General features: G+C 32.0%; 1 protein-coding gene and 1 long non-coding RNA gene across 4 annotated transcripts in view; one reads left to right on the top strand and one right to left on the bottom strand.

Moving 5' to 3' along the window:
* LOC111029605 (methyltransferase-like protein 9) overlaps positions 1–18,076 on the bottom strand; it is a 113,080-nt gene that overhangs the window by 4,533 nt on the left and 90,471 nt on the right. The window lies entirely within an intron of this gene.
* LOC111029608 lies at positions 5,265–7,370 on the top strand. The gene is made up of 3 exons (XR_002604030.1): positions 5,265–6,594; positions 6,886–7,088; positions 7,157–7,370. It is a non-coding gene; the product is annotated as an uncharacterized LOC111029608 (long non-coding RNA).

Raw genomic sequence — 18,076 nt, forward strand, 5'->3', positions numbered from 1 at the left:
AATTTGAGAATCGCTGCTATATTATATACTGTTACAACCTATTCACATCGTTATTGTTATATTTTAATAATTTTAATCATTACCCTTCATATAATATAATATACTCATTGCAGTGTATCTAGAGGATTTGACAATAGCTAGTTTAATTATTGTATTGCAACTGTCAAAACTTCTCCAGAAAAATTATTATGTTAAGGAAATAAAAGTGCAATACACTTCTTTCGACATATATATTTTACATATCTCATTACCTATATTATTATAATATGCAGAGCAGTGGAGTTACTAAAATTTGGACGGCGCCCATAATCTATATTTTTTTTCTATCGCTTTGTACTATTTTCTTTATTTGTTTTTTTACAAACGTCATCCACGCCCCGCCGTAGTGTAAATAATTGTCGTGCACAAAGTTAAATTCAACACCCTATATAATATATTATATAGTGTATATATATACGTCGACGACTTAAGCGCTCGAGGGATTTCTTTTTCGGTCGTTCTAAATAATGCCCCTCGGACCGGACGGACACCGCGTCATAAATAAAAACCCACTACACCTCCACCCATTCCGCACACGTACTTTGGTCTGAATGTTAAAAAAGAAAAGGCCAACTCGATAAACAACTAAAAAATTGATATTGCTTTGCTGTTGCGCGAGAAACGACGACGACGGGTCGCGGTGGAGGAGGGGCGCAGTAGGCGACCGCCGCAGACTTTTTCCACGACTGTTTGCAGAGGTTAAAACAAGTTTTATTATTTTATTTTTAGGAAATTCGCGCCATAAATGCTGTACGCAAGATATCTATAATATATTAAATATATTGTGTGTCGGCGGTCAAAAGAAAATCGAGTGATTTATAATAATATACAACTGCAACGTTTCATACGAAGTTTATACGCTATGAAATGCGACTCGAGCTGCTGTCGTGTCGCACAAATTTAATTAACGAAAACTTCGAAAAGTGTATACATTGACTATATAGCAATAAATTATAAATGTGTAGTTTGTTGTTTATGCGATTCGCTGAAAACAGTAAAGAGGGCACAAATGTGCTGGACTTTTTATTATAACTTTCCGCGTAAAACTTAGAATAGGTACGCATCAACTCCGAGAACGAGAAATTATACACGATAAGAATTAATAATGAAATAATTCACGGAACGTACCTACGGGTACATATTATATAATAATAATAATATTATAATTTTAGGGTAACGATAAGGACTAACGCGGAACTCTCCGAATCATACAATATGTATGTATTAGGTACTATGTGTGCAGAACAATGTACTTATCAAAATTAAATATTTTGTGTTAAAGAACGTAATTTTCAAAAACAAACACGTATAATGACACATTATTATATGACGTGCCCTTTTAAGTAGGTATGTGTTTGACTAGCGGTCAGTTCTTATTAGCAATCTAAATTCAAAACTGTCGACTGCGGCTCTTTAGGAATAGGTTCCAGAACTGCGTATAAGAATATATAACTATAATGCTTTAAAATGGTCAGTGTTATAGAGTGTATGAAAAATAATAATTTTAGATGAGACTCAAGCCCTATACATTCAAAATCTCATTTAAATGACTTATTAAGTGTATGCATAAAAATGACCTACACCTACGCTATAGTTATGTTATTATAACAATGTAAAAGCAATTATTATCCTGTGTTATACCATAAAGATTAAATCTTCTAAGCATAATATACTATTTAGTCTATGACTATACATATAACTGCTTTCGTGGTGACTGTCTCTTAAAACCGTCTCATGCATATCTGCAAAATTACAACTATTGTGTCATCACTAATCATGTATCATCGCGTGGACTCGCCTTAGAGTTGTACTCTATACAAAATTCGTATACAGCAGCTATCCCCCTCGCCTTATGTATACATATTGCATATGGAATATAGATACAATTACAGAATCGTTTAACAAGTTGAAAAACGAAATCGCCGAGATAATGTCTATTTCTCCGACTATCCCCAGTCTCTCTCACTTTTCAATAAAGAACGGAACTCAGAGATTTTGGTACTCGACTTTTGTACTTTCAAAGTTTACGAGACATATAATATATAAATATAGTAAACACTAGGTATTTTTGTTTTATATTGGGGTGCTTCCGTACAGGAAACGCGAGCACATCTCTCTCTCTGTATAATATGGAATTCCGAAACTAAAACTGGAGCCTTTGAATGTGCTTGTTTACGACGAGGAAGTATTTCAACTTAAACGTTTTCAGAGTTTTTGCGTAATAGTTACCTTTTTCGGTCCTGAGAAAAATGCACACTTTTATATTTTGAAACTCGTGTGTTGATTAATAATCTACGATTTAATTATATTGTGACGATTATCGTCGATGAACGTTATTGAAAATCGCGAGGTGACGGTATTACAGTTCAATGCAGGTTACTTTTTTATTAATTTATGAAAGAATATCGGACTAGAAACAATGTTGACATCACAGTGCATGTAAATATAGTGCAATTGTGTATATCTATATAGACATAATCCATAATAATGTATACTCTTATAGGAAATAATATTTAGTTATTTATTTTTTATTTCGTCTATGTATATGACTTCATCGTGAAAACACACAATCGTGTTCACCAACAATGTCTATTGGTTTCTTTTAAGAATTCGAAAGTAATGCAGCGGGGGTGCAGGGTGGGTGGCCAGCCGGGAAATCGTAGGCATATATATATATAACACTCGTATATATATATATGCGAGTGGAACTCAAAGTGGCAACTCGGATGTGCATTAATAGTGCGTCTATATAGGTATATCATACTACTGTATATATATATATATATATATATCCGGTCGGGCCGATTAATCGCCTGTCGCCCGTGTGTGCAAAACGGGGCAAAAGACGGCGGTATAGGAACCGGGAGTTAACGAGAGATCGATCGGTAGTTTCCTCTAGAGCGGCCTCACACACACACACACACGCACACGTCCCATATACTATATATTGTAGACACGCAAATAACACTATATTTACGTATTACGTGTACACACACACACACACGCTTGAGCTCGGGGAGGAAATTGTACGTATGTAGGTATAAGGAGTCTGGTATATATATATATATATATATATCTGTGTATAAATATGCGGAGACGTGCGCGCGCGTCAGGAGGATTCGCGAGAGAATAAGAGACCTGGCGAGAGGAGGCGGTAACGACGGCGGCGGCGGCGGCGGCGGCGGCGGCCAAAAAAGAATAATATTGTTCTTTCTACACGTATACGGATGCCCCCCCCCGCTCATACAGTCTTCGGGGTGCTCCGGGTTCGTTATTTCGCGTCGCGCGCATTTCCATATTATATACGCACATATATATATATATATATATACATAAACACACACACACATCCACATGCATACACAGCGTACACACATAATATATATATATGTAGGTATGGACGACGACGGAAGAAGAAAGGCGTAGAAGGGGGAAATAAATTACGAGCTTTGGTATCGGATGAGGGCCGGTGGGAGGGCGGGCAAAGTCGGCAGCGGGGTAGACAAAAAGGCGCTAACAAAAAAAAAAAAAAGAGAAAGATAGAAATAGAAAGAGAGACATAGAGAGAGAGAGAGCGGACAGGAAGAGAGAGAAAAAAGGTCGCATTTATCCGGAGAGGAGAACTATATAGTCGCTCCCCTCTCTCTCACTCTGCTCTTGCACCCCGTCGCTCTTATTCTACAGCAGCTCTTCATCTTGCGCGCGTTGTGTAGCTTTTTTATCCCCTCCGCTGCCGCTGCCACTGCCGACGAGACAAACGACGACGACTATACGACGGCAGCGGTTCAAAGGCCCGCAAATTGCCAATCAAGACGGTATATACCCGCCGAGCACAGATTCAAAGGCGTTTTATACATGTATGTTATTATTATTATTATTTTTTTTTGCTTATTTATTTACTTTTTTTCCTTTTTTTAGCCTATCAATATTCCCTAGTCGTTGCAGTCGACGATGCTACACGCTCCCGGCAGTATATATACATAGACGTCATCGCCGCCTGAGCCCGTTTTACATAATATAATATATATGTACCACCTATAGGCTATATTATATGTAGAAGGTCGTACATGCATAAAATATACATCCATCACTTTTAATCCACCGTCGTGCTGAATCGTGAAAATTAAGCGACAATATTTTCGGCATTTTATTATTATTATTATTTTCTTTTACCGCAGACACTTGGACAAAACAAATTATAGACTTTTTAAAAGGTTTCGAAAAACTTTTGTTTAAACGTGCACATTTGCAGACCTTTGAAAATCCGTCAGATTATAAAAATTCTATAGCTCGAACAGATAGAATCGTGATGCGAATTTGTAATTGCATTTAGCAATGGAAAAGAGTTGTAGGTATGAAATATTTTAAGTAAATTTGTCACAAAAATATTTGAAGAAAAATCTGTAACGTTCTGACGTTCTAGAAATGTGGAGTAAATGCAATTTAAAAGGTCTAACCTTGTAATATTAAAATATGGGGTGTTTGCTGAAAATACCCGGAAGGTATATATAGTATGCACTACGTATATTACATAACTATAACTATTATTTATTGAGACCTTGGAGAGTGAGTGAGGACGACGAAAGCTAATTAAATAAAACCGGAGAAGTCCCTCTGCTGTATAATTGGCGTTGAGTGTACCTGGACAGTCGTCACTGAGTATAGGTCAATAGGATATTTTATTAGATACTTATGTCTTATTTCGCTCGATTAGAAATTTATTTAGTTAATTAAGTATTGAACTAATTGAACTAATTTTTGGTAATAGCAAATCGTATACATTATCTAATAATAGTTATATTATTATATTCTTCTTCTTCTTCTTAGGCGTTTACAGGCCATTCAGGCCCATTGCCGCAACAACCACTTGCCTCCACCTGTCTCGGTCTCTTGCCAGCTATATTATTATATTACTCTTCGTTATTGACTTTTAACTTCTAAGTCAATATACCGTAGAATGGTTTGACTAAATGATATAAATATCTATGAAAAGTTAAAATTAATTTAAATATTTTGAAAATGTAATTGTATATACTATTTAGTAAATATTAATTTACCATAATAACTTCCTTACTAATTACAATTTTTTAGTCGAATAAAGCAAAAACCAACATACATATTTTTTTCGCAAACCATACTTAACGCATATTAGTATATATATGCACGTGTGTAAAAATAAAGACTATAAAAATAAAATGTGATTATACGCGTTATAATATACGCGATTATAACTTCCTACCAAAGAGCATTTATAGTATTTATTTTATCCATAGGATTCTCCCTGGTGGCTGCAGCCTGCAGGCATCTACCGATAACCACTGATGTCTGATTGTAAGTTGTAACGTAAAAAATGAATGCACATTCCATGCAAACAAATATTTTATAACTATAAGAGCACGAAATTGTAATCATATAAATATATATAATTAATAATAACTAGGTATCATTGTCACTGGCTCTGGAGGCGCTGATAAAATATTTCATACTCATTTAATTTCAAACACGAGTTTAACGCAGCGTTTGATTTGTCACCGATTCTATAATATTCTATCAAATATAATATCTTATATATTAATTATATAATAATATAAAAATGTATTTATAAAAAGTTCACCTCAATCTTCATCGTTCATTAATACACAAATTCACTGTGAACAATAACCTCATAGAATGCCAAGTGCTGAAGTGCACGGAAAGAAAATTAGAGAATCGAGTAGGCATGCATTCTATCGTTTTTTCAAATATTATTTTATACCTGTATCCATACACAATTAATTTTTTTAATAATATAATGATAGAATTTTTGTTTCTGAAATTTGTATTTTGCGGATTATCCGCGGAATTTACTTATCCACGCGGTTGCCATGCCACTCTATTCCGAGGACAATTGAAAGTTCACTGTATAATCCCGGATCGACACATATCACAGTAAATTATTTTTTTTTTCAAATCGTTGCCACGATAACAAACAAATCGTGTATTTTAATACTCGATAAAATAGCTAAAACACCTGTATGTCGAAAGGCGTCGTCGATTGAAAGATGTGTTGAAACTAAATAAGCTCTCCGAAAGCTAAACCCTCTGAAGCCAACTGCAGTAGGAGGTGTAAGTGCCGCCGGAGAGTTAGATCAAGGGCTCACGTCTCTTTTTCACATTTTTTGTAAAGAAAATTTTCGAAAAAAATTGTTATTTAATCCGTTATACGTGAAACTAGTAGAATTTACTCAACAGGTAATAAACGTACGTGGTTCGATCCCCGGTCGATGACAACATTTTTGCACTATTTTTTAAATATCTGATGTCAATAATATCGGACTTGACACTTAAAGTAGCTATACCGAATACGTTTAACGTAAATTGAAATGAAATGATAATATCATAATATATATTTTGCTTTACCGATGACCTTGCAGACGTATAGAAACTATAGCAATACGTGGAACAAGCGATGGAACGTGACTAGTTCGGCACAAGTGCTGAATAGGATAAGTTCACCGGCCGCCGAGTTTTAGAAGTTTTACTAGCCCAAAAATTCGTTGAATTGGATTAGAACAAGTAAGTTGAATACAAAATCTACCAAAATAAAATCGGACCCAGTTAAACTCGGTAACTCGCTGGTTCTTGTATATTCAGCACACGTTTATCTTAGCATTATAATGTAGGATTACCTAAATGTATTTTGTTAATTATTTTTAAAAATAGTTACACGGTTATATTATGTCAGAATCTCTCAACCCAGACCCGTGATGCGTCCGATCAACTCTTGATTCTTTATTAAGAGCAAACCTTCTCAAGAAAATAAAATAAAGTACTAATTTTAAGATATTATAATCTGATGTTTTGTAGATGGATAATGCTCTGATGTTCCTATACTGTAACATACATGTACACCGGATGTTAATGAACATATTTGTATAAATATTTACAACATCAATTGTGCCGCCCATTGCTTTTGACATTGCTGTAATAAAAAAAATCTAATACAATAAATCTAATTGTATAAAATACAATTTTATGATAAATAATGCGCGGTGTCTGCGGTGATACAGGTATTTTCTTTTATACATTTGTTATTTTGCTTACAATTTTTACTTCGATGGGCCTTGTGTTTTTTTAGGTACTAGATGAGAAATGACGATGAAAGGTTCGAAAACTATTAGCCCGAATTCGCAGGAAGTACGCTAAAGGTTAATTATTTTTCAGATAAAAAAGTGAGTTTAGTAAAATAATATGAGGTACACGAAACCACGCCAAGTATGTGTACTAACATGTTTATATATTATATTATACATATAAACGGCCTTAATGTTTTATTTAGTTGAATATTGTACTACTACTAATAATATATATTATAGTTTATTATGTACGGCGAACGGTGTTGATTGTGATATTATAATATACAAGTAGTAAATATACAGACATTAATAATCATTGTAAATATAAAAATTATGTTGATTATTGTAATTATTGTATATTATATTATTTAAATATACATAAAAACTGTGCACAGGTTCAATATTATAATATACATTCTTTCGGCGATCAATATAGAAATTGTTTAATGCTGTCGGAAATCAAAACGCCGCGCGCCGCTCCGATTAGGTTATCGCGGTTCACCTATGGAATAATATATAGACATATTGAAGGCAGTACAATGTACACATAATAAAACTATTGCGGTACACCTATATGTATAATATGTAATATTTTAATCCTTATCGCGCGCACGTCCAGTTTCTTCCAATTTTTCGCCAAACCAAAATAAAGAACATAATAGTCGATCATCACGCGACCGTTTTCATCTCCAATTGGCCGTCGTCGGTCATTGCCGATCGCCTGGTCATTGCCGATCGCCTTTTAAACGGTCGCTGTTATCGCGGCGATTTCGTTTATGAATGATCATCGTCGTATATATTACCCATTACATAGTGATATGCCCAATTCGTGTATGCTATACTTTTACCTCTATTTCGTTGGTGTGCCCACCGTAAAATGGTATTTACCAAAAAACTTTAGGGGTGTTTACCGAATACGTTTACTCATACTGATTATGATAACAATTTGTTACTATTATTTACTTAAAGTATTTTAATACGTTACGTATATTGTTATGTGGTTTTCTCGTCATCCTAGAAAACTTCAAATACATAGTCGCATTGCCTCACCTATTCTTCTTTTAGTTGGCGGACTAACAAATCCGTTGCTTAACATAGGCAAGTGGAAGGACACAAATCACAGACTAAAATAATTTTAAATATCTAAAAGTTAGTTACCGACGTGGGTCTTGGTGGACATTCACCAGTTATCACAATGGTTATTTAGCTATTACGCAATATTGTATGACCGCTATAATGATAATATTATATTGTTTATCTTGATTCTTGATAGTGTTGACTAGCTCAGCTGCTCGAGTCACAGGTACATTACCGTAACAAAATGAAATACAAATATAACACACATATAAGAGCAGTATGACAGAGGGTGGGTATGTCATATTTTTCGGTAGGTACATACTATACGAGTACCATGATATTTAAATTACAATATATTTTTTCTCACCGCAACAGCTTGTTTAAACTATACGAAGAGCGTCGGATGCGCGAGAATGACTACGGTTCGGAAAGACAGTGATAATATCATACAAAAAAATGATTTCAATAAACGACGATGGTTTGAGGATTCTATATTTTACTCGCCGATCTGTGTTTCAAAAGCTACCTACTCAACTCGCACGTATAATTAGGTATTTTTATTTTTCAACACGTCGACTGTGCTACGCGATTGTCAGCGATTCCTACAGGTCCACGAGTTTTATTTTCATTCCAAAAGTGATATAAATAAATTAATGTAAATTAAATGTATATTATATAGATAGTACATATTACTTTATTTGACAAATTATAATATGATATCTATTAATGAAATATTATCTATACCTAATTATGATATCGTTCCCGTCGTCTTTCCAGATCATAAAAGTCGACTTGCTGCTGTAACGGACGCGTATGGTACTATTATGTGTGAAGGTACCTAACCTACATGTAATACCTATGTATATTTAATACACGATTCTACATTTAAACAGCTGTAGCCGGCTAGAGCGTAATGAGAAAACGCTATAAAAATAAACGTGAAAAACTATGCATTTAAAAAAAACGGTTCCCAGACGTTTTGTATTGCATTATGTTCGCGTATTTAATCGTCCGCATAAAACTACACACACGTCGTATACTTGTATTACTCGAGCGTATTACTATAATAATAATATATGTATTTGTATAATGTACATTGGTATAGACCATCGGTCTACGTACCCTTTATGTATATTATATACCTATGTACAAAGTGAAATAATATAAGGAATACTAGGAACCTTTATGATGATTTATATACCTACGAATTAATGGTCTAGTATTTAGGTATTAATAGTTCTGAAACGTTTTTGCTAAAGTGAAACAGATGACAGCCCCCGAGTTAATTTTTAATTTTGAACTAATTTCTATTGTACATCATATATTTTTTTATGGTATAAACCCCAATTTCCTAAACATTTAAACGTCACACAGTAAGGAAAAAAACCTTAACGGAAGAGGTGATTTACATTAATTGTATACAATATTGTTTTCTTCGCAGTCGCTCGAACAAACGTGCAATATAATGTAATGTAAAATCGCAGAAGGGAAGAAAAATCCAAACTCATCGATCAATTAATACGAGCTAGTTCGATTAAAGGCATGGAAAAATCGTAAAAAAAGGTTCCGAGTAAATTAAAACACATAACAATCCTAGAATAGTATCAAATAAATAATAATCGAATACTTAGCATGACGTGTCCAAATGAAAATTGTTGGAATACTTAGAAAATACATTTTTAAATTTGATCCAAAAATTTGTATTCGTGCGTAAGATATACAAAAAACATACATTATAATGTATTGTATTGTTACAATAATATATTGTATTAATTATAAATTGTTTAAAACTCAAAATAGTTACTTTATAATCATAACCCCTCGCTTTTCACTCTATAGTTGCACAGCGAGGCGACAACTGTTTATATAAGACAAAACGCGTTCGGGAAAAAAAATAACAATAAAAACAACAACGACAACAAGTAACTATATAATATTATTATCATTATATTATATATGGCGTCGATGCTTGTGTTGTCCAAAGGAACGTTCCTGTGCAACAGCAGCAGTTTCTATACATCTAAGCGAAGCCGTTAAAGTCGAGTAAAATGATAATGATAATAATAATAATAATGATGATAAATATATACAACCAACTAGTATTATTATTATTATTATGTATTCGCACACAATAGCAGCATCGCGCTGCGACACAATGTGTATACTTATACAAGTATAAAGTAAGTATGGACGTGTGTTGTACGTATACCTATATATTTTACATTATTATGGTAAGCGAGTGAGAGGGGAGGTACGGGCTCACCCTTATTATCGGCAGGTATATTTCCCCTTTTTTCGAGTTATTTCACATCGTCGTAATGTAACCGCGTTCTTCGCCTTGTGCATTTCAGTGTCTCTGTATACTCCACGTTGGATATACAATATTCTATACACATATTCTATACAAGTAGTTTGCATACCTATAAGATAAAAGCGCGAACGAGAAATAAACGGTCGTCCGATTTATGCTAATTTTATTATTACTATTATCATTAGTAGCAGTAACAGTAGTAGTAATAGTAGTAGTAGTAGTAGTATTGTGTACATTAAAATATATAAAGCGCACGCGGCACTTTAATTAAGTCGCTGTAAGAATAACGAGAGCAGGGAAATAAAAAAAAACTGACGAACTTGCTCGCATGCATCTCTAATTTATCTATTATGTTATGTACACACATAAATATGATATTATAAATAATATATAATAATACAAGTCTGAAAATCGGAATATCAGTCAAATCGTTAAAGCTATTTCGCGGTCTGCAGAATTATAGCTTTAGCTATAATATCATATACTATGATGTTATTGCCGTTGTAAAACGTCTATATCCGATGGTGGGGAGCTGTTGTAGCTTAATATTGGAAATAAATAAAATTGAACATAACTGTACCTACGAGTGTATAGGTCTGTATCCAGTGTAGATATATATAGTCAAATCCATAGATAGGTAAGTCTCTATCCACATTAATATAATATGGACTGCAGAGCGTTCCCCATACCATGTTATACGTTACCAAGATTAGTAGAAAGAGATAGTAAATAACTGTGCATATGATATGATGGCATCAACAGAAGATAATAATAATACGCTATCTTTTTCTACAAATGTTGTTATTTTTTAAATTTTTTTGTCTAACTTCTTGCTCTCTCTCTCTCTCTCTCCTTAGCTATTAATGGGTATACTGAGTTGTATGCTGTCTTATTTTTAACTACGTTGACCCTTGGACCTCTCTCTGCTATCAATTCATTTCGTTAGAGGTCTGTCATGGTCAAATCGGCTCAGCAAAACAAGTCGAAAAACCGAAATCGACGGGACGATTTTCACCGAGCTGGAGTTAACCGAACGAATAATCTTCGCAAAACGCACACAATATGACATAGTAATATTATACTTTGTGTATGACAGTTTAAAAATCAAGTCCACATTATATTATTATACATATATATTATATGTGTATGCGCATTGTGCACGTATATTGTACTTTGAATATAATATATTTTATAGTCCGTATGGCGGTAAAAACGTTGGCTTTGCAAACGAATATATAGAATTTTATGCACTTTAAAGTTCGCAATAAAAATAAAGACGTTCTTAAACTGGAGTAAATGATAAAAAGAGAAACAATTGACATAATATTATCGTCCAACGACCGTATGAAATGCGACAATATGATATCTGCAGCATATATAATTATGTACATATAACACATAGCTATATATAGATATAAAATGTTGGAAATGATGCATATAATAATACGACTTGAACTCATATTGTGAATAAAATCGTACGTATTTTATATACATACTTACCTATATACTACAAAATAGAACAAAGACAATTATTCTATACGCCATATTAAATATTATGAAAGTATTTATGTATATTGTATGTATAGGTATATATACTATACTGCAGATTCACCAAGCATGCTCACCACTATTTCTAAAATTTGATAATGAACTTATTCAAATTTTAATTTTTAGAATTTTAAAATATCCTTACTTGAAGACCAAATTTTCAAATTCTTGGTATTTTTTAAGCTACTTAAAGAGTGTTATATGATGATAGAAACTCCTGTTTTTCTAATGCGAACCCTACTTATTTTCTGTAAAATATTTAGCGGATATTTTAAAAAAAAATGTTGAAGCGTTAAAACCAAAATTCGAACTAGTAGTTGTTTAGTTATTAAAGTGTTTATGTTAATGATAATAGTCTTTAAAAATATTTTTGCAATAGTATAACTCAGATGTAGTATCTGGTCTAGTATTCATCATACTTGGACCAATTATATAAATTATAAACATAGATGAATTAATATTTAATGTAAAAATAGAAAAAAAATTGAATTACCCTTATCATTAAAACACATTATCGAGGACTTATTATTCTTAGTACACAAAGTTTAACAACTCAAAAACTACTCATTAGAATTTTGAATTTGATGAGTCAACATTTCCTTAAAAAATATTCACTAAATAATTTATAGAAAACCAGTGGGATTTTCGTTGGAAAAACAGAAATTTATATCATCTCATGAGGCTGTTTAAGTAAGACGAAAATTCCCGACAATTTTAAAATACGGTCATTATGACGTATATTTGAAAATTAAAAAAATTCAGAATTTGAGTATGCTTGATGAATCACTCGGTATAAATAAAAAGCTTTGCAAGTTAACGATTTTTGTCAAACTAAGTTAAAGAAGAAAAAGCCAGTAAAATTAAAAATTAGCTGGTTCAGTTTTTTAACTTTGTGATATTGACAAAAAATAAATAATATAATTTAGTAAAAATTTGATATCTTCTCATTGGACTGTTGCTGTTTTTCCAGACATGTTAAGTTAGGCCTGACATAAGAGTTAATTATTTTAAAGTTTTAACTAGATTTTTATTTTAAAATCATTAATGTTAGCGAATTTATAAAGTACTCATTCATCATTCAATATTTATTAATGTATATCATAATTATTATTTTTAAATTATTCTGCTTGTAGATATATGGACTTTAATCTAAAAATAAAAAGTTGATAAAGCAGTACCTACAAAATATTAAAATGTTAGAACTTCATAATATTCGGTAGGTATCTCAAAATACTGTACAAAGATAATAATTTGAAAAAAGTCAATACTTTTGGAATACTTAACGGATGTTCACTTTTAAAAGAATCACCTCGTATATAAACCAACTTTTAATTAGTTTTTAAATTGTATTACTATTTATTTACCTTTTAACTATATATATGTATATATATATATATATATATACGACCTATACAGCATACGTGTTATGTATAGTAAATAATGATGTACTTGTAAATGCAAATACGAATTTCCCAAATATATATATATATATATACGACCTATACAGCATACGTGTTATGTATAGTAAATAATGATGTACTTGTAAATGCAAATACGAATTTCCCAAAACCACAGTCTTAACAACATCAACACATATTTTATAATATTATTATTATTATCTTATTATTGCACGTCATGTTATAAAGGTAATTATTATAGTTTCTGTATATATTATTATTTTCAAATTTCAATCTGTCTGCACTTGCGCAAAAAAGTTTTATTTAAGCATACGGCCGAAACTATATAATATCATCCGAATTTACCATGCTCCATGGCCTTCGGTATATGTTAAACGGAGATTAAGTACGCAACGAGCTATATAACAACCTTGTTTTAATTAAAAAGAAATTCAACCGGTGGTTAAGCTGTGTATAGCGGCGGGTGAGACCCGAAATGGACTACAATATACAAACATTAAAAAGACTACCGAATTGGTTTGTCGATTACAAAAACTAGATGAGCAAATGAGTACTACATTAATTCTCTTTTATAATCGATAATTATTATGATTAAGTATAATAATCGGCAGGTACAACGATCTACCAAAATCGATTTTACGGTAATTTAGTAAACAACGATGCCCAATAGTACCGATGGATACAGGTAGGTATTTTAATTATATTACTTTACTTGACTACATAATATACACGTTTCTAGCACCAAGTATAGTCAAAACGGAATAATTATGTTGATTGTGGAACGCACTACAATATTAAATATAACGACGCGACTTCTCAAACCCGAATATAACGATAGTGCAAGACACTGGAATATTATTCATTTTTAATTTGAACGCGATAATTGTTGCACTCGAAAAACCATTTTGAGCGGTTGAACCCGTGTGTGGGTTTGAGATTTCGATAAAAAACCACGCCTCTTGAATTCTCATCATCGAAATTGGAAAAACGAATTCTCTGGAGTACCTACCTACAATTTCCAGTCTATACAATGAAGCATATAAGGACATTTCGCATGGAACTTTTCACTATAACACGAGCTTTTTTACGTCCAAAAAATATTGTAGAACCTACTTCAATAGATTATAAAATATAACAATACAATGTTGTATCGTCGTATCGATCACATAACTGTAGATTCGTTGTAATTATAAATTTATCGCTGTAACAATGCTTTGACGCAGAAACTTCTTAACGCGCCAATTCAACCAAATGCCCCCGTACCAACGAAGATGATACAACATTATGTAGGTGTAATAATTTTAAAATGTACGATTTTCGTAGCAGCGTATAAGTTAAATCTGAGTAAAACATTTTTTTTCTTTAAGGTACCTACATAAACCCGTAATTTTAAAACGTATATTCTTATACCCTTCACCCTCACTACCTCGCAAACAAGCACAATAATAATTACACCACTGATTCCGCTCACACACACAAACACACAATACGCACCCCCCTCCCCCCGCACTCACATATATATATATGTATACACACATGGTTTACGATCGTATCGTGGGTACAACATTTATTATAATATTACACATTATACGGTATACACGGTATCTATGCGCAGTTTTTATTTTCTAATAATAATCTCGACAAACGACGCGATGGCACACAGAAGCTCAGCAGCATCAGCAGAAGCCACAGTGGACCCATCACAGATGTCAATCACGTCAATCTCGCTGTACACGTATATGCTATCCTACCGAGACGACGCTTATTTATATGAATATATATATATATATATATATATATATACACACACACATATAGGTACACTCACTGTACATTATATATCGTAGTATAATAATAGTATATCGTCGTTATATATACTGCAGGCGCGACGACAATGGAGACTTTTCGCCGTTTCCGTTCTTCACATGTAATGATAATTTATACCTCTCGTACCGAAGAAGTCTGTCCGATTCTCTTCAATGAAATCGCGAGAGACGCGAGTACCTACCCGTATATTAATACACGTTTATATATTATAAATACCTGCAGCGAGTTGCTCGCGTTTCATTCATTCGGTCGCGGTGGAATATTTAATAATATATATATATATATGTATGTATATACATATTATATACTCCATGTACATCAGGAACACAAGAGCGTTTGCGTTTATTATTTGTAAGCATATTATATACGCGTTGAGGTAGTATATAGCGTATATATATATATATATGTATGTGTATTATACCTATATAAATACGATTATGACACGTATACGGCAGGTCGTCATACATGTCTTATATTCTCTGTTGTCCGAGCACAATATTATTATTATTATTATTATTATTATTATTATTATCATCATCATTATTGTTATTGTTATTGTTATTGTTATTGTTAACGACGCGGACACAATGCGTGCTTAATTAATTTTTTTCTCATAATATATATAATATGATGCGTACGACGATTTTAATTATACACGCTTTGCTCGACGCGATCTTCACACGTTCATTTTTTATTTTTCACTTCAATATCTGTACATATTCACACATTTATACGTTTCCAATGATCACATAATCAAAAACTGTTTTGATACACACACCTACATATTATCATTAAGTCTTTAAGAACATCACTCGCACACTGTGATTAGGTTTGAAGTTAGGTGATCATACAATTTTAAGCACTAGAATGATTCAAGGAGCATACTAATGCCGATTTTTTCTATTTAATATAGGTAATGAATGTAACCAAATTTCGATTTTTAAAACTTTTAAATAAACTTACTTAATAAGGGAATTACAGGTTTTGAAATCTTTTGGTTTTTTTTAAATTTAAAAGAGTGTACCATGTGACGATAACAGACCTTTTCATACCAGAAAAAAACCCCTATTGTGTATTGTTATGCATATACATTTTTTGAAAAAGTTGATGTACCTATTTGTCTAATTCGAAATGCGAAGGAGTAGCTTTTGAGTTATTGAACTTGTATACTAGGATGATAGGTCCATTATGATAATGAGTTTGGAAGGTATTATGGAGGATATGATGATTTCAATGTTGTAGAAATGTATACGTATACTGATCTATCAAAATTTTATAATTTAAAAAATTTTTCGAGCACTTATAATAAATACTAGTAAACTAGTTCCAATATTACATCTTTTATTTTGTTGTCATAAAACCATTTTTAAACAATATTATTCTTAGTATATGTATTTAGATTTAGGTTTTGAGTAAATATGATTTTGCATTAGTAATGTGAGTTGAAAAGTAAGCAACATAAACAATAAATAACGTGATAATTAGGAAGTATTAAATATATTATAATGATTCTATCATTACTAAAAAAAAACAGAAATCATTAAAAACAAATTCCAGGACACTAAATGTCCAGGCTAATTGTATTTTAAATTCTACGAAATATACACTATACCAATTGTCTTACCAGAAACCAGTTTCAAAGTTGAAGATTAAAGATAATTTTCTGTTTTTCAGGTTATGACATGCAAATAAAAAACACACATCATTGAAAAATCATAACATTCCTCCATCCAATCAAAACATTGACCTTGTAAAATATCAATTAATATTTCAATTTAACTTTGATATGGATTCTAAGCACTATAACAATATATTACAAGCTTTGAAAATGTAAATACCTTTAATAGGTACTTTTAAACTTCAAATTTTGACTCGATATATAGTTTTAACTAAAATTTCAAAGGTTCATGTATTACTGTATTAGAGTATTAAGCAGTTGTAAAAAAATCAAAACATTTTTAATAACGTTTATGTTACTTAGATAGTTATGATATTGATTTATTAGTAAATTTAGATAAAAGCTGTTATACGAAGTATAATTATATAATTATAGCTTAATAGTTAAGAGTCTCTACTTTTCAAATAGTTTTTACTTAATTACACTTCTCAAAGTCATTAACAATTGTGAAAAGTAAATTTGTGGCAATTGTTTTGAATTTATTATTCTTCTTTCTACGTATATCACTTTAATAATAGATCTTGACATTTAATTATAAATTCCACTATAAAAGTAGCTGAAGCCAAGTAGGTATAATTAGAAACTACTTTAAAGAGTTCATTCTAATAAGTAATAACTATTAAGATACATATATATATAAATGTTCAAAAGCGTCGTCGTGAATGTAAAACGTGATTGTGTAATTATTAATTGACTTCGTTTAAATTGACAGCAGATACTATTAGCTAGAGATTCTCAGTGCAATGCTGCAGAATACTGACATCATGTAATGTCAAATATATTTTTTGATATCTCCATAAGTGTCACCGTTCAGGCTATAGATTTACTTTAAAGTTAAAAGCATATAGAACTTCATTATCAAGAAAGGATTTTGCATTATTCTCAGAAACAATTAATTTGGCCGGTTTGGGGTGGTGTTGGTTACAACTATTACATTAAATTGACCTCCTACAAAGTAAAAACATAAAATAATCCAGCAATGAAACAAGCAATACAAATTTGCAAAATATGACAATCGTCAAAATATGTTAACTAAAGTTTGAACTTCCGTAAATAATATTGA

This window comes from Myzus persicae, unplaced genomic scaffold, assembly GCF_001856785.1.
Source record: "Myzus persicae strain clone G006 unplaced genomic scaffold, MPER_G0061.0, whole genome shotgun sequence".
Lineage (NCBI taxonomy): Eukaryota > Metazoa > Arthropoda > Insecta > Hemiptera > Aphididae > Myzus > Myzus persicae.